Genomic DNA, 16,741 nt, shown 5'->3' with positions numbered 1-16,741 from the left:
TTAAAGTAACTACAGTAAAGACCTAAAGGAGGTTGAGGTGGAAGTGGAAAAGAAGAGGGGTTAGATTAAAGAGATAGTTATGATAGAGAAGAACAAGAATTGATGGTTATATAGATAGATATGGCATGTGAAACAGTGATGACTCTCAGGTTACAAATTTAGTTAATTGGGCAAATGGTGGTACTATGGACAGGAATGGAATAGAAATATTGGACAAGTGGAATACATTTGGACTGGAATAGAAACAATAAAATCAACTGGAATTGCCAGCTCAGGATGCTTCTGATAGAGATACCCAGTGTGCGTGTGTGCTTAGCCACTTAGTTGTGTCTGACTCTTTGTAACCCTTTGGACTGTAGCCTGCTGGGCTCCTCAGTTCATGGGATTTTCAGGCAAGAATACTTGACTGGGTTGCCATTTCCTTCTCCAGGAGATCTTCCTGACCCAGGGATTGAACCTGTATCTCCTGTGTCTCCTGCATTGCAGGTGGATTCTTTACCTACTACTGAGCCTTTGGGGAAGCCCTTAGAGATACCCAGGGAGCATTTTAAATAACAGATCTGGTGTATAGTAGAGTGGCCAGGTTTAGAGATTTAGAACTGGGAATCATTATGGTAGTTGAGTCCCTGGAAATAAGTCAATCAGAGATTGAGACACTGATTAATTAATGATTGTTGAAGAAGATTATTTTCATAGATTATATACATAGTAGCACTTGAATATCAGAATAATATCAAGAAAAGGTCTTGGTTCTGAGTGTAAACCTAAAGACTGAAGCAATGCTATGCCCTAAATATAGGCCCTTTGCATCTTTCACCTACATTAGTGCAATGGCAAAGGACAGAGACCAAATAAAAAAGGCAAGAAACCCAGAGAAGAAGAGAAATTGACTTTAGCACCATCCCAGTTTCCTCTAGTAAGTTAAAAATGTGAACCAAAACTATTTGAGACATTTCAAAAAATTGTTTTCATGGAAATTTTTTAAGAAAATTTACCCAAAATTTGGAAGTAAAGCAAAATAGTCAGTATGCTGGGGCACTGTTCAACAGGCCCAAGCAAGGATTACTTAATTTTCAAGTCTAGGAGAGTGAACCTGTCTTTGACTCTTTACTATTTAATTAAAGCTCAGACACTGTTAAGTTACACATTAATGTGTAGATTTCTCTCTGCTAGAAAAGATAATCCCAAAGATTATGATCTGATTACCCCGAGGGACATTAGCATGTTGTGCATCTAACCTGGCAACCTAATTCTAATATTCCTTCTTTTTATTATTGGCTTTATTCATTTTAAGAAACATTAATGAGCTAATAAAGGTTTGACACATTATTCTATATTTGCATGAGAGATGTTTTTCTGTTTTTGAAAATTGTATTTTGACAGTTCTTTCCTTCAAAACATGTGGAATGGGGGGAAGTGCCGGGGGCGAGGAACTAAAGATATAAACCAAGAAGATATTCAAGTAACCAGTCTCCCTGCTAACACTCTTTCTTCCCTATGGTCTCCTCTCACCATAACAGGCAAAGTGATCCTTTGAAAGTTTATGTTGGGTTATGTCATCCTTTATACTTTGATCCCACCAGTGGCTACACATTTCATTCAGTGTTAAAGGCAAAGTCTTTACTGTGTCCCAGAAAAATCTACATGATCTGCCACTCCCAATAGCATGCTCTTTCCCCAACTGGCTTTATTCTTCTCCATAGCACTTAATACTATACAAAATCCTATATATTTGTTTATTTCCTATCTCCTTTCATTGGAATTTTTTTAATTGGAGAATAATTACTTTACAAAATTGGGTTGGTTTCTGCTGTACAACAGTGCAAATCAGCCATGTGCTGAGCTGTAGCACAGCTGTACCTATGAGCGTAGCCTGCAAAGCTCCTCTGTCCATGGGATTATCCAGGCAAGAATACTGAAGTGCATTACCATGCCCTCCTCCAGGGGATCTTCCTGACCCAGGAGTTGAGCCTGCATCCCCTGAGTCTCCTGCACTGCAGGTAGATTCTTCCCACTGAGCCACCTGGGAAGCCATAAATATGTATGCAAGTATGTATGTGTGTGCATGTGTGTGTGTGTGTGTGTGTGTGTGTGTGTGTATATATATATATTCCCTCCCTCTTGAGCCTCCCTCCCACCCTGCATCCCTCCCCACTAAGTCATCATAGAGCACTTGGGTGGGCTCCTTGATCCACTGGATTTTTGTTGTTCCACTGCTCTCTCTCTAGTACTTAGAAGAATGCTTGACAGTTAATAGATGTTCAATAAATATTTATTTAAAGATGATTTTGTTTGAAGATGGTGGAGTATCAAAAGCTCAAGCCTTAAAAAGAAGGTGAAATAATTGCTTTAGATAGTGAGAAAGTGAACGTATTAAGTAAGTGTGACAAAATTACCAGGCAATATTGAATGCCAATTTGAGATGTGTGGACACAATTTTAAGGTCTGAACAGTTGGCTTAATTATATGTTCTCTTCAGCAATGGTCAGCTGTTCAGGTGAAAGCATAGAGTAGCACAAAGGTTGAGTTTATGCTGGAGCATTGCTTAAACCAGTATGATGAAAGGAGAGAACATACCACCTTATACGTCCCCTCACCTGACCCAGTTTCCCGTGGGTTGCACCTTTTCCCAGTTGCACCTTCCCAGATCATTCCACTGGGTTATCTAAAAGTTGCAGTCTATTGTCCATAATCTCCCTTTCCCTTGATATTTTTTCTTCCTCTTTGCCCTAAAAAATCCTGGCTATCCTTTGATGACTTCATTTCCACTATGTTTCATGACCTCAAAGGTTTCATGATGCTTCCTCAAGAGTAGCCCTAGGTTGAGGGTAAGTGAAGGTCAGGCAGAATTCCAATCTCCAAGCAGAGCATTTTACTTTGATCTACTTTATACATCTGAATTCCACATAACATTTTTTAAAAATGTTCTACTAGAGGAAAAAATAGTTTGGAAACTACTATTTTACTACATTTTTTGCAGTGGCCTACTGTCTGCTATGTTTCTCCATCCTTCCTCTTTCTAAATTTATACTTATCCTGTTCCACCACCATGTATTGGTAGATGAAGGAAGATAAGTTAGCTTTTTAGTTCATACATCCCTGGACACAGAAGAGCCCCATTTAAACCTCCTTTAGAGACTACCACATTATCACCCAAAGAAATGAGTCTAGACTCAAACAAAGAGTCTAGACTTTGAGCTTTATACAATGACAAGATGGGCCTCTTGAGTTGTTTCCCTTGTGGGGGGAATGAGTGTGTTTTGCCTGCAAGGAGAGTCAACCAGTTATTTACGTGAGCTGTGGTAGTCATTAATATCCTTCACTAAATATTTTCAGTTTTTTTCCTGTGCACATAAGATTGAACTTTGCTGTGCCCTTGAAGTTTGCCCTGGCCTGAAGTTAGGTTAGCTATTTGACTGAATTTAGCCAGTAAAGTGAGAGCAAGAATAACAAGTGGAAGCTTTAGAGATGAGTATATGATTTACCAGGGGCCCCACCCACCTGCCATCACAATGACTAACACTTTCCTAAATGATGGAAAATTCTTTTAATCTAAGTAAGAAAGCATGGAACAGAAACCGTAGCTGACTGACTTATGATGGACATGCAACTTAAACAAGAAATAAACCTTTTTTATAAGCTACTAAGATTTAAGGATTGTTTGTTATCCCAGCAAAACCTGGTCACTTTAATACATATTTATTTGCTGATTTCCTCCCTGCTATTTTCTTTGGTTCTGTCTCTTTGGATGTCCTTTTGTTTGGATGTTAGACCTTATCATGGAAATTGCTCAACTTCCTTCAATATCCATTCTCTTCTTCCTTTTAATAACTCTCTCCTGAGTTTTGACTGCAGAGGCAGAACTACATTCCCCCAGCCTATCTCGTAACTAGATGTGAACAAAAGTGATACATGTACATTACGAGTTATATATTTAATTTGTGACTTTCATTGACCTCCTTCCTGCTGGTTAGAGAATGTTAACAACTGAAACAGCAGGCCTGGATATAGGGATGGATATGGATGCAACATGTTTAGTATGATAGAGCCAGCTGATTCATAAAGCAGAGACATCCACCTACCCTAGGCTACAGAGAAATAAGCTGCTATTTAAGACACTAAATTTTGGAGTCTCTCTGTTATAGCAACTTAAGCTGCTTCCTAATATAGTCCCCTTAGGCTTTTACTTACATTTTCTTATCTTCTATGTCCTCTACTATTTTTTAATTTCTGTGTCTTTTTACCCTATTTCCAGAGATTTCATTTACTTTGTTTTCCAGTGCTTCTACTAAGTTTTTAATTTATGCTACTACATTTTTAATTTCCAGTAGTTCTTTTTTTGTAGATGCTATATGCACTTTTTAAAGTTTTCTTCTTTCTCATAGCCTGTTTCCTCCAAGCTGCTAGTTTCTTCATTTTTCTTTGGATTTCTGGTGAACTCTGGCTCTCTCTGCTTATATGTAAGAGAAAGGCACTACAAAGCTAAATCAAAGTTCATGGATAGAGCTGTGTAACTTTGGCTATCACTATATGAACAGGGATGCTGTGAGCAGGATTTGAACCTGCATGGGGAGACCCCATTGGATTTTGAGTCCAACGTCTTAACCACTCAGTCATCACAGCTCCAGTGGCAGTTGATCTTCCTCTACTGGGGAAATTGGCAATGTCTAGAGACATTTTTGTTGTCACAACAGTGGTAGAAATGCTGCTGGTATCTAGTGTGTAGAGACCAGGAATGCTACTAAACGTAATGTGTAAATGGTCACCCAAAACAAAGAACCTAAAACATAAATATTTTAGATCTTTTATCTTGGGCAGATCATACTATTCAAAAAGACTCTGCCAATATGCTATCTGGCTGCCAGTATTCTGAGATCCCAACAGTGGAAAAAGATTGTCAGCCTTTGCATTCTGTTAGTAAACCTTTATTTAATTACCCTATTTTTAGCAAAATGCTCCTTCCCTAAAATATGCTTGTGCTTCTTGTGCCTCCCTCTGTTTCACTTTTTCCAGAGATCAGAACTTCAGGGGTATTCTGCTGAAATCAGGGTGAGACAGAGTTGTAGGGAGGGTGGAAAGAAGAGAAGAGAAAGGCAAGGGAGAAAGGGAAAGGTATCCCAACTGAATGCAAAGTTCCAGAGAATAGCAAGAAGAGAAGCCCTTCTTTCAACAGTTCAAAGAAATAGAGGAAAACAATATAACGGGAAAGACTAGAGATCTCTTCAAGAAAACTGGAGATATCAAGGGAACATTTCATGCAAGGAGGTGCACAATAAAGGCTCATAAGTAAGGACCTAACAGAAGCAGAGGAAATTAAGAAGAGGTGGCAAGAATATACAGAACTATATAAAAAAGGTCGTAATGACTGGGATAGTCACGATGGTGTGGTCACTCAGCTAGAGCCAGACAACTGAAGTGTGAGGTCAAGTGGGCCTTAGGAAGCATTACTATAAACAAAGCTAGTAGAGGTGATGGAATTCCAGCTGAGCTATTTAAAATTCTAAAAGATGATCCCGTTAAAGTGCTGCACTCAATATGTCAGCAAATTTGGAAAACTCAGCTATGGCCACAGGACTGGAAATGGTTAGTTTTTATTTCATTCCCAAAAAAGGCAGTGCCAAAGAATGTTCAGACTACCGTACATTTGCACTCATTTCACATGCTAGCAGGGTTATGCTCAAAATCCCTCAAGCTAAGCTTTAGCAGTATATGAACCAAAAACTTCCAGACATTCAAGCTGGATTTTGAAGAGGCAGAGGAACCAGAGATCAAATCGCCAACCTCTTTTGGATCATGAAGAAAGCAAGGGAGTTCCAGAAAAACATCTATTTCTGCTTCATTGACAATGCTAAAACCCCTTTGACTGTGTGGATAACAATAAACTGTGGAAAATTCTTGAAGAGATGGAAATACCAGACCACCTTACCTGTCTCCCGAGAAACTTATATGCAGGTCAAGAAGCAACAGTTAAAACCGGATATGGAACAATAGATTGGTTCAAAATTGGGAAAGCAGTACATCAAGGCTGTATGTTGTCATCCTGCTTATTTAACTTCTATGCAGAGTACATCATGTGAAATACTAGGCTGGATGAATCCCAAGCTGGAATCAAGATTGCCAGGAGAAATATCAACAACCTCAGATATGCAAATGGTACCACTCTAATGGTGGAAAGTGAAGAGGAATTAAAGAGCCTCTTGATAAAGGTGAAAGAGGAGAGTGAAAAAGCTGGCTTGAAACTCAAAGGTCAAAAAACTAAGTTCATGGCATCTGGTCCCATCACTTCATAGAAAATAAATGAGGGAAAAGTGGAAACAATGACAGATTTTATTTTCCTAGGCTCCAAGATCACTGCGGATCAGTGACTGCAGCCATGAAATTTTAAAAAAGGACTCACTCCTTGGAAGGAAAACCATAACAAATCTAGACAGTGTATTAAAAAGCAGAGACATCACTTTGCTGACAAAGGTCCAAATAGTCAAAGCTGTGGTTTTTCCAGTAGTCATGTCCAGAGGTGAGTGTTACAATAACGAAGACTGAGCACCAAAGAATTGATGCTTTCACATTCTGTACTGGAGAAGACTCTTGAGAGTCCCTTGGATAGCAAGAAGATCAAACCAGTTAATCCTAAAGGAAATCAACCCTGAATATTCATTGGAAAGACTGATGCTGAAGTGAAGCTCCAATCCTTTGGCCACCTGATGCAAAGAGCTGACTCATTGGAAAAGACCTTGATCCTAGGAAAGATGGAAGGCAAAAAGAGAAAGGGGCAGCAGAGGATGAGATAATTAGATAGCATCACTGACTCAGTGGACATGAATTTGAGCAAACTTCAGGAGATAGTGAAGGACAGAGGAGCCTGGTGTACTACATATAGTGCATGGGGTCACAAACAGTTGGACACAACTTAGCAACTGAACAACAGCAGCATTGTAAACAAACTTCCAGGTAATCATCTTTTTAGCTCCTCCACCTACATTTTCAGAGGTACCTGAGGTCCCCCATTTCTTGGGTTGTTTGAGAGTTCTAAAATGTAATTTTCTTGCTTTTTCTCCCCTACTGCAGGCTTAGGATTCAGTTTTCCTGGTTCTGCTGTCAGTTGTCATTAGTCCATCTGCTTTCCAGCGTCCAATATTCTTACTTTGTTTTCTTCCCTCCTGTTCTCTATGTCTTTATGTGTCTTTAAAAAAGGGGGATGGGGGGACTTCCCTGGGGTTCAGTGGTAAACAGTCTGCCTGCAAATGCAAAAGACATAGGTAGATCCCTTGTCTCGGAAGATTCCGTATGCTACAGGGCAACTAAACCTGTGCACTAGTGACTTACTAGCAAAATGTTTCCTTCCTGTCCACGAAACTCTGTGCTTTGCTAGCCTAGAGGTGCTAGTTCCAAAAGGTGGACTGTTTCCACCAGGCGACACAACAGGCAACAGCACAATAATTCCATTTAACTGGAAGTTAAGGCTGCCGCCTGGCCAAACTGGACTCCGCATGCATCTTAATCAGTAATCACAGAAGGAAATTTCTGTGTTGACTGGGGTGATTGATCCTGACTACCAAGGGAAAACTGCACTATTGCTTCACATGAAGGTAAGGAAGAGTATGTCTGAAATACAGGAGGTTCCTTAGTATCACCATACCCTGTGATTAAGGCCAGTGGAAAACTACAACAACCCAATCCATTCAGGACTACTAATACCCCAGACCCTTCAGGAATAAAGATTTGGGTCACTCCACCAGGTAAAGAACCATAATCAGCTGAAGTGCTTGCTGAAGACAAAAGGAATACAGAATTGGCAGTGGAAGTAGGCAGTTATAAATACCAGCTATGATCAAAAAGCTAATTATAGAAATGAGGATATAATTGTCATGAGTATTCTTCCTTATTTTGTTATGAGTATGTGTTTATGTATCTTAAATATCTTTGTTTTCTTCCCTCTCTTATTCCTTTATCATATAAAATATTTGGTTTTATATCATAGAATTTAAGTATTGTTAATTTTAAATCATACAGTTTAAGTTATGTGAAATCAAAGAACAGAATAAACACCATTCCAGGATATTACCTTCTCTTCTGCAGATGTGGTTAGTATGTTTTTGTCCATATACAGGATAGTTGTATCATCATAGGTAGAATTATGACATCATTGTCTTTATTTAGATATTAAACTCGTTTTAAGGAGAGGCACATGGGTGCCAAGTTTACAAGGGGTGGATTTGTGATGGTTAATTTTATGTGTCAGCTTAACTGGGCCATTGGGTGTTCAGCATTTAGTCAAATTACTCAGGGTGGTCTGTGAGGATGTTTTGAGGTAAGCCAACATTTGAATGAGTACCCTGAGTAAAGCAGATTGCTCTGCCTAATGTGGATAACCTTATCCAATCAAGCAGAGACCTAAATAGAATAAAAAGGTTGAGTAAGAGGGAACTCATCCTACCTGACTGCTTTGAGCCAAGACATCAACTTTTTTCCCTGTCTTTGGACTTGAACTGCAACATTAGCACTTTTTGGGTCTTGAGGCTGCCAGCTTTTAAACTGGAACTTATACCATTGGCTCTCCTGGTTCTTAGGCCTTCAGACTCAGACTGTACCTATATATCAGTTCTAGATCTCCAGCTTTCCCACTGCAGATCTTAGAAACTCTCAGCCTCCAAAATCATGTGAGGTAATTCCTCATAATAAATACCCCTCCCTCCCCATGTATATCTGTATCTACGTATCTATATTGTATCTCCTATTGGTTCCATTCCTTTGGAGAATCCTAACTAATATAGATGGAGAAGGCAATGGCACCCCACTCCACTACTCTTGCCTGGAAAAATCCCATGGACAGAGGAGCCTGGTGCGCTGCAGTCCATGGGATTGCTAGGAGTCGGACACGACTGAGCGACTTCACTTTCACTTTTCACTTTCATGCATTGGAGAAGGAAATGGCAACCCACTCCAGTGTTCTTGCCTGGAGAATCCCAGAGACAGAGGAGCCTAGTGGGCTGCCATTTATGGGGTCACACAGAGTCATACACGACTGAAGCGACTTAGCAGCAGCAGCAGCAGCAACTAATATAGATACCTTAATTATAAATAGAAAGGTGATTGTACCATTTAAAAAATCTTATTAATTATTCAATTCTTATTAATAACCATATACTATAGATTTTATGTATCTCTTAACAGTTTCAAAGTATATTTTATTATTTATTGTTTACTACCCATTAAATTTCCTGGGATAAGTAGATTGCTAGAGAAATCAATAAGATGTATTTCTAAACAATTGCCTTTTTAAATATAAAAATTTAAATATTCTTTGTAAGTTAAGTCATATTCACCATGTACATGACAATAGGAGCAGGAGGAAGCAAATGTTACAAACAAGGTAAAATTATGAATATGTGTGTCTCAGAGAAGTGGATGTTGTTCAGTTTACCTATGGCCTCATTTGGAGCTAGTACCACTTGTTATTATCCCTTACTTGAAGACCTGGCCAATGTTAAATGGTTTGCTTTCCCTCTTTTGTAAACTGTTTTATTTTCCTTCCGATTCTAATTCTGCCCAATTGCTCTATTGAAGTAAAGTCATTTAATTTCCCCTGTTCTGATTGATATTTTAATTATTCAGTTATTTCCAGCTGTGTCCACCTCAACTTTGTTTGAAGAACAGAGAGCTCTGCTTTCTGTATTTGAATAATAAAACTAGGGACTGGGTCATTTTTTTTCCTTCTCCAGAAATTAGAGAAAGAAATTATCCACCAAGAAAAACTGTCCCAAAAAAAAGAAAAAGAAAAAGAAAAACTGTCCCATTTTTTCTGAGTACCATAAAGGAGATAGTGGCCTATCTGTTCCCTTTTGTTAGTCTGCTAACATTTTAAATATATATATATATTTTTATATATATATATATATAAATAAGTATAACAATTATTTAAAACAATTACTTGGTTTTACAGCAAATCAATCAGTCAATCAATCAATCAATCTTGGACTTGTCACATGTGAACTAAGATCTCATTTTGACTTTCCTGGGTACCTAGATTGTATTCCTAGGTCTTCAGAGACAGAGATTCTCTGTGCATTTGAGAATAACTACTGGCTGATATGACAGAGGCAATAATGTGACGTGGGACTTGCCAGTAGGCTTCCATCAAGATAGCCTGTCTGTTGGATCTCTTGATTTCAACAAAAACCAACACAATCAACTTAAGCAAAAAGTAGAAAATATAAGGATGAAACCAAGGCCATGTCTCAGGATGGGACTGAAACTGTGCACCAGACACTCTCTTTGTTCTACTTTGTGTCTCTTTACCCCAGTGTTCATGGTAGAAAAAATGGCTGAACAAACTCCAGTTTTTATATCTCATGCATTAAAGATTTCAACCTAGACAAAGACCAGATCTTTTACACCCAATTTCAAGTTTTCTAAGGATGAATCTGTTCAGCCCAAACCTACAGCCAGGACAAAAATTGGGGGTCATAATTCATACCCATGGCTGCCTGGAGGCTATCCTGTTACCATGTAGATGAGAGCAGCTTCCCTAAAAGTCTGCAGAGAAGGGAGGCTGGATGACAGACTTAACAGGTATCCACTGCAAGGCCCTCCCTCACAGAAAACTGATCTTAAACAGTAGCCTACTGGAGTCCACGTTGTGGAAAAGGAAGTGGATAGTCAAAGTGAAGTCGCTTAGTCGTTCCCGACTCTTAGCAACCCCATGGACTGGAGCCTACGAGGCTCCTCCGTCCATGGGATTTTCCAGGCAAGAGTACTGGAGTGGGGTGCCATTGCCTTCTCCGAGAATTAAGATAGGTTAGGTAAAACGGATTTTGAGGCAATTGGGCTTTTGGGGATCACTTTAATATTTATCATAAGTATGTTTTTAAATATATATAGCTCATTATTTGAACAATTCTTATACAAAGAGATTTAATTAACTGTAGCAAATTTGTTCCTGGATCTTGAGCCATATTCAAATTCAAATGTATGTTAATTATCCAGGTCAGCTTTGCAGGGGTTCAACTCAATTGTCATAGAGCCTGAAATGACCATAATGTACAAGCAGTGACTCAACTGTTTGTATCCCGTAAACCAGTGGGTTCCAGTCTAAGATCCCTGGACATCTAGGAGTCCATAAGGAAAGACTTGAAGGTCCATAAGCTTTTTGCAGTATTTCGTATAGTTGAAAGAAGTCACTAGGGTCCAGTGGTAAAGAATCCATTTTCCAGTGCAGGGGACGTGAGTTTGATCGCTGGCAAGGGAACTAAGAGTCTACATGCCAAGGGCAACTAAGCCCATGCACCACAACTACTGAGCCCAAATGCCACAACTATAGAAGCCTGAACAACACAATGAAGACCCAGTGGGGTAGAAAAAAAAAATCAAATTTCTCTGTTTTATAATGGAATTGTATCAAGTCAGGGCAGCAAGTCTGTTTTACAATGCTGATCTGAAGCTCTGGTTTAATGCACAGATACCGACATCCATATTGATATATACACATACAGTGATTGGTTAAATAAATTCTGGGTCCACTTCCCGTGGACTATCAGGGAAGTCCCAGAAATTTGAGTCAGGTAAGTATGATTTCCGTTCAACTTTATGAACTACTGCAAAAAGCTTGTGGATCTTCAGTTCTTCCCTTATGGACTCCTAGATGTCCAGGGATCTCAGGCTGGAACCCACTGGTTTATAGGATAAAAACAACTGAGTCACTGCTTGTCCATTATGGTCACTTCAGGCACTATGATAATTGGAGAGATGTGATTTTAATACATGTTTATATGGCTGCTATTATTCTGTTTATACAGGCTTCCCTAGTAGCTCAAACAGTAAAGCATCTGTCTGGGTTCAGTCCCTGGTTCAGGATGACCCCCTGGAGAAGGAAATGGCAACCCACTCCAGGATTCTTACCTGGAGAATTTCATGGACAGAGGAGCCTGGTGGGCTGCAGTCCATGGGGTCACAAAGAGTCAGACACTACTGAGTGACTAACACACACACCCACACACATTCTGTTTATAGGGGGCTTCCCTGGTGGCTCAGTGGTAAAGCATTCGCCTGTCAAAGCAGGAGGCTCCGGTTCCATCCCTGAGTTGGGAAAATCCCCTGGAGAAGGAAATGGCAGCCCTCTCCAGTATTCTTGCCTGCAAATCCCATGGACAGAGGAGCCTGGCAGGCTACAGTCCAAGAGGTTGCAAAAGAGTTGGACACAACTGAGTGACTAAACAACTTTCTATTTATATTCTAAAGACTGTTGAAAGAGAAATTTAAAGCTCAAGATTACTAAAGTCATCTTTCCTGGAGATCTATAAACATGAGATAATTAGACAGCTCTCTAAAATAATGATCTCTTGGAAATCCTTTTACTTTCCTCTTAAAATATATTAAAATATCATCCACCCCATTATTAGAAAATATATTGATTAGGTGAATATAATGCCTTAATGACAGAGACCTGTGGGTAACAAATTGTTTCCAGAAATGATCTGCCTTTACAACATAGATTTTAGGTCATCTTGCGAATGACAAGACCTTGATGTTGAGGATTTTCAGCAAGTCCTCATCTCCATAATGATAGTAAGCACTTGGTTATTTCTCTGCTTTATCCATGATTAGGCCCTCTGGATCCATATGTAAGGACAAAATGGACAAGAAGAATTGCTAAGATTTAACTCTCTATTTATAGTCCAAGTTATCAGAAACCCTTTAAGCCCTAGGCAGTTGCACATTCAGTTGAGTTCAGTTCAGTCACTCAGTCGTGTCCAACTCTTTGCGACCCCATGAATCACAGCACGCCAGGCCTCCCTGTCCATCACCAACTCCCAGAGTTCACTCAAACTCATGTCCATTGAGTCAGTGATGCCATCCAGACATCTCATCTTCTGTCATCCCCTTCTCCTCCTGCCCCCAATTCCTCCCAGCATCAGAGTCTTTTCCAGTGAGTCAACTCTTCGCATGAGGTGGCCAAAGTACTGGAGTTTCAGCTTTGGCATCATTCCTTCCAAAGAACATCCAGGACTGATCTCCTTTAGAGTGGACTGGTTGGATCTCCTTGCAGTCCAAGGGACTCTCAAGAGTCTTCTCCAACACCACAGTTCAAAAGCATCAATTCTTCGGCGCTCAGCTTTCTTCACAGTCCAACTCTCACATCCATACATGACCACTGGAAAAACCATAGCCTTGACTAGATGGACCTTGTTGGCAAAGTAATGTCTCTGCTTTTGAATATGCTATCTAGGTTGGTCATAACTTTCCTTCCAAGGAGTAATCATCTTTTAATTTCATAGCTGCAATCACCATCTGTAGTGATTTTGGAGCCCCCCAAAATAAAGTCTGACACTGTTTCCACTGTTTCTCCATCTATTTCCCATGAAGTTGATGGGACCAGATGCCATGATCTTAGTTTTCTGAATGTTGAGCTTTAAGCCAACTTTTTCACCCTCCTCTTTCACTTTCATCAAGAGGCTTTTTAGTTCCTCTTCACTTTCTGCCATAAGGGTGGTGTCATCTGCATATCTGAGGTTATTGATATTTCTCCCGGCAATCTTGATTCCAGCTTGTGCTTCTTCCAGTCCAGTGTTTCTCATGATGTACTCTGCATATAAGTTAAATAAGCAGGGTGACAATATACAGCCTTGAATACTCCTTTTCCTATTTGGAACCAGTCTGTTGTTCGATGTCCAGTTCTAACTGTTGCTTCCTGACCTGCATACAAATTTCTCAAGAGGCAGGTACTCCCATCTCTTTCAGACTTTTCCACAGTTTATTGTGATCCACACAGTCAAAGGCTTTGGCATAGTCAATAAAGCAGAAATAGATGTTTTTCTGGAACTCTCTTGCTTTTTCCATGATCCAGCGGATGTTGGCAATTTGACTCTGGTTCCTCTGCCTTTTCTAAAACCAGGTTGAACATCAGGAAGTTCATGGTTCATGTATTGCTGAAGCCTGGCTTGGAGAATTTTGAGTATGTATTTACTAGCGTGTGAGATAAGTGCAATTGTGTGGTAGTTTGAGCATTCTTTGGCATTGCCTTTCTTTGGGATTGGAATGAAAACTGACCTTTTCCAGTCCTGTGGCTACTGCTGAGTTTTTTCAAATTTGCTGGCATATTGAGTGCAGCACTTTCACAGCATCATCTTCCAGGATTTGAAATAGCTCAACTGGAATTCCATCACCTCCACTAGCTTTGTTCATAGTGATGCTTTCTAAGACCCACTTGACTTCACATTCTAGGATGTCTGGCTCTAGTATAATTGCCTAAAATTTACTTTGGAACAAAGCTATTCCTCTTCTTAAAGCCAAGACATGTCAGTAGGTCACTTTCAGCAGCTTTGAATTCAGGTCTCTCATCTCACCAAGATTCAAACTTCTACACTAAGTTGCTGTTCCAGTCTACCCTTCAGAATAGTAATTAATCTTAATTCAGATTAAAAAACCCATAATTGCAACATCATCTTTAAATATACCCTCTACTTCAGTCTTAGAAATGATACATCTAAGTTTGAAAAGAAGTTGATGGGATTAGAAGCAGTATTGAAGACACAAATTCTAATAGGAAACAGTTTTTTTTTTTAAAGCATTGTTTTAAATATAAAGGTACAAAAAATAAATATAAAGCTACATATTTATTGAAAATTGATTCATATGTGATGGACAAATCACTTCCCAAATGTGCTTCTTTGTAAAGCTATGAAAAGCAAGGAGAAGTAGGTAGGCCATGCATTATTGAGTGTAAGGTCTTCTCAACCTTAAATGCTTGTACAGGATATTCTTTTTAAAACAAATGTAGTGAAAATTCCCCTTTTCTTCCTTGAAGCATCTGTGAGTCTTTCTTTAGATAAAATGAGCTTTTTTGGTGAGCACATGACAAGGAAGAGGCTCAGTGTAACAAGCAATCATGTTATTTTAAAAATCTCCATCTCAAATTAAGTTTACATATGGCAGCTTTTTAGAGAGGCTGGGTTGCAACATGTGAGCAATTTAAAAGTGTAACGTTTCATTTACAGGTTCAGAGTAGCTTTCAATTCCCGTACTAGTGTGCTTCTAATTAAATCTTAATTGTACCATTCATTATGAATTGAAAGAAACACTGATATACTGGATTTTCTACAAGAGGAACACAAGATGGCCCTCATAAAATAGCTGGCTAATCCAAAGAAAAGGAGTAAAATGTAGAAATGATCCTCAAAATTAAAACCTAACATTTTTGGATTCATTTTGATATTTGGCAAAACTAATACAGTTATGTAAAGTTTAAAAAAAAATAAAATTTAAAAAAAATAAAAAATAAAAATAAAACCTAACATTTGAAGTTTCATGATTATTAAATTATCACAAATAATCTTTTTTATAGACCCAAATGATTTAAGTATATATGATTAGTTATAGTATATCACCAGAATGCATGAGGAACAGTGAGTAGGTAGCAAATGTAATGAAAATGACCCATCCTATCATTTAAGTTGCTACTTTATCATGTATCAGTTTCATATATCCTTGTGAAATAAACATTTTTAGTTGGTTTATCTTAAGGTCAGAAGAAAAAAGGACCAAAACTGTAAGTGAGGCCAGTGCTTCTTTCTCATGGGACAGGAGTTTTTCTGAATTGTAGGATAACTACATTTGTCTCATTATACCTCTTTGGCATGTGCTTGGAATCTGAGTTTTCAACATAGCATGAAATAATTTTCAAAAATAAATCAATGCCCCTTCCATTTTTAATTCCTCCTGTTTATAGTCATCATTCCTGAAATCTGGTGACTTTGAATTTAAAATTTAAATGAGCTTGTTCTCTTGCAAACAGCTCTATAGAGAACAAATGAAACAATAACTTTAAAAAAATATCCTAAGAAAGTTTCCATGAACCTTGTGGAACTGAAGTTGAAAACAAAAGGTGTATTTCTGATATCCAGAGAGCTGGAAGATAGCATCTCAGCCCTAGGTTTTTTGATTGTCTGGAACTGACCATTTATTCTTTTTTAGATATAAAGAAAATACATAACAATGTACCAAACACCCGTGTATTCACAAACCAGATCTTAACAATTAACAGTCTGTTGTGTTATTTAAAGTCATCTTTATAAAAGTAATTTTTAAAATTCTCCTTTATTTTTCCTCTAATCCCATTCCCTCCTATTCTTTTCTCCCCAATCCAGGCTATAACCCTCCTAATTTGGTATGAGTATTAGTATCTATGATAGTGTTAGTTGCTCAGTTGTATCCAACTCTTTGCAACCCCATGGACTGTAGCCTGCCAGGCAACTCTGTTCATGGAATTCTCTAGGCAAGAATACTGGAGTGGGTAGCTATTCCCTTCTCCAGGGGATCTTCCCAACCCAGGGATTGAACTCAGGTCTCCTGCATTGCAGGCAGATTCTGTATTGTCTGAGCCACCAGGGAAGCCCATTAGTATCTACTGCTTCATAACAAATTACCCCAAAACTTGATGGCTTAAAAAACCACCATGTATTACCTCATAGTTTCTGTATATCAGGAATATGTGTGGTGTAGCTGGATCGTCAGGCTCAGGATCTTTCACAAGGCCTCCAATAGGGTGTCAGCTGGAGCTCCAGTCATGCCTAGGTTCAACTGGGATGGAATCCACTTCCAGGTTCACTCACTGGTTGTTGGCAGGATTCAGTTCCTTGAGAATTGTTGTACTGAGGACTACAGTTCCTTCCTGGCTCTTGGCTAGAGGCTGCCTTCAATTCTTTGCCACAAGAGCAGCTCACAACATGAAATTTACTTCATCAAAGCT

General features: G+C 39.0%; 1 non-coding gene across 1 annotated transcript; it reads right to left on the bottom strand.

The window, feature by feature from the left end:
• Nucleotides 1–4,541: 4,541 nt before the first annotated feature.
• On the bottom strand, nt 4,542–4,623 carry TRNAL-CAA (transfer RNA leucine (anticodon CAA)). The gene has a single exon. It is a non-coding gene; the product is annotated as a tRNA-Leu (tRNA).
• Between the last annotated feature and the right edge of the window lie 12,118 nt (nt 4,624–16,741).

This window comes from Bubalus kerabau, chromosome 9 (assembly GCF_029407905.1).
Source record: "Bubalus kerabau isolate K-KA32 ecotype Philippines breed swamp buffalo chromosome 9, PCC_UOA_SB_1v2, whole genome shotgun sequence".
Taxonomy (NCBI): domain Eukaryota; kingdom Metazoa; phylum Chordata; class Mammalia; order Artiodactyla; family Bovidae; genus Bubalus; species Bubalus kerabau.
This window is presented reverse-complemented; position numbering and strand designations above follow the sequence as displayed.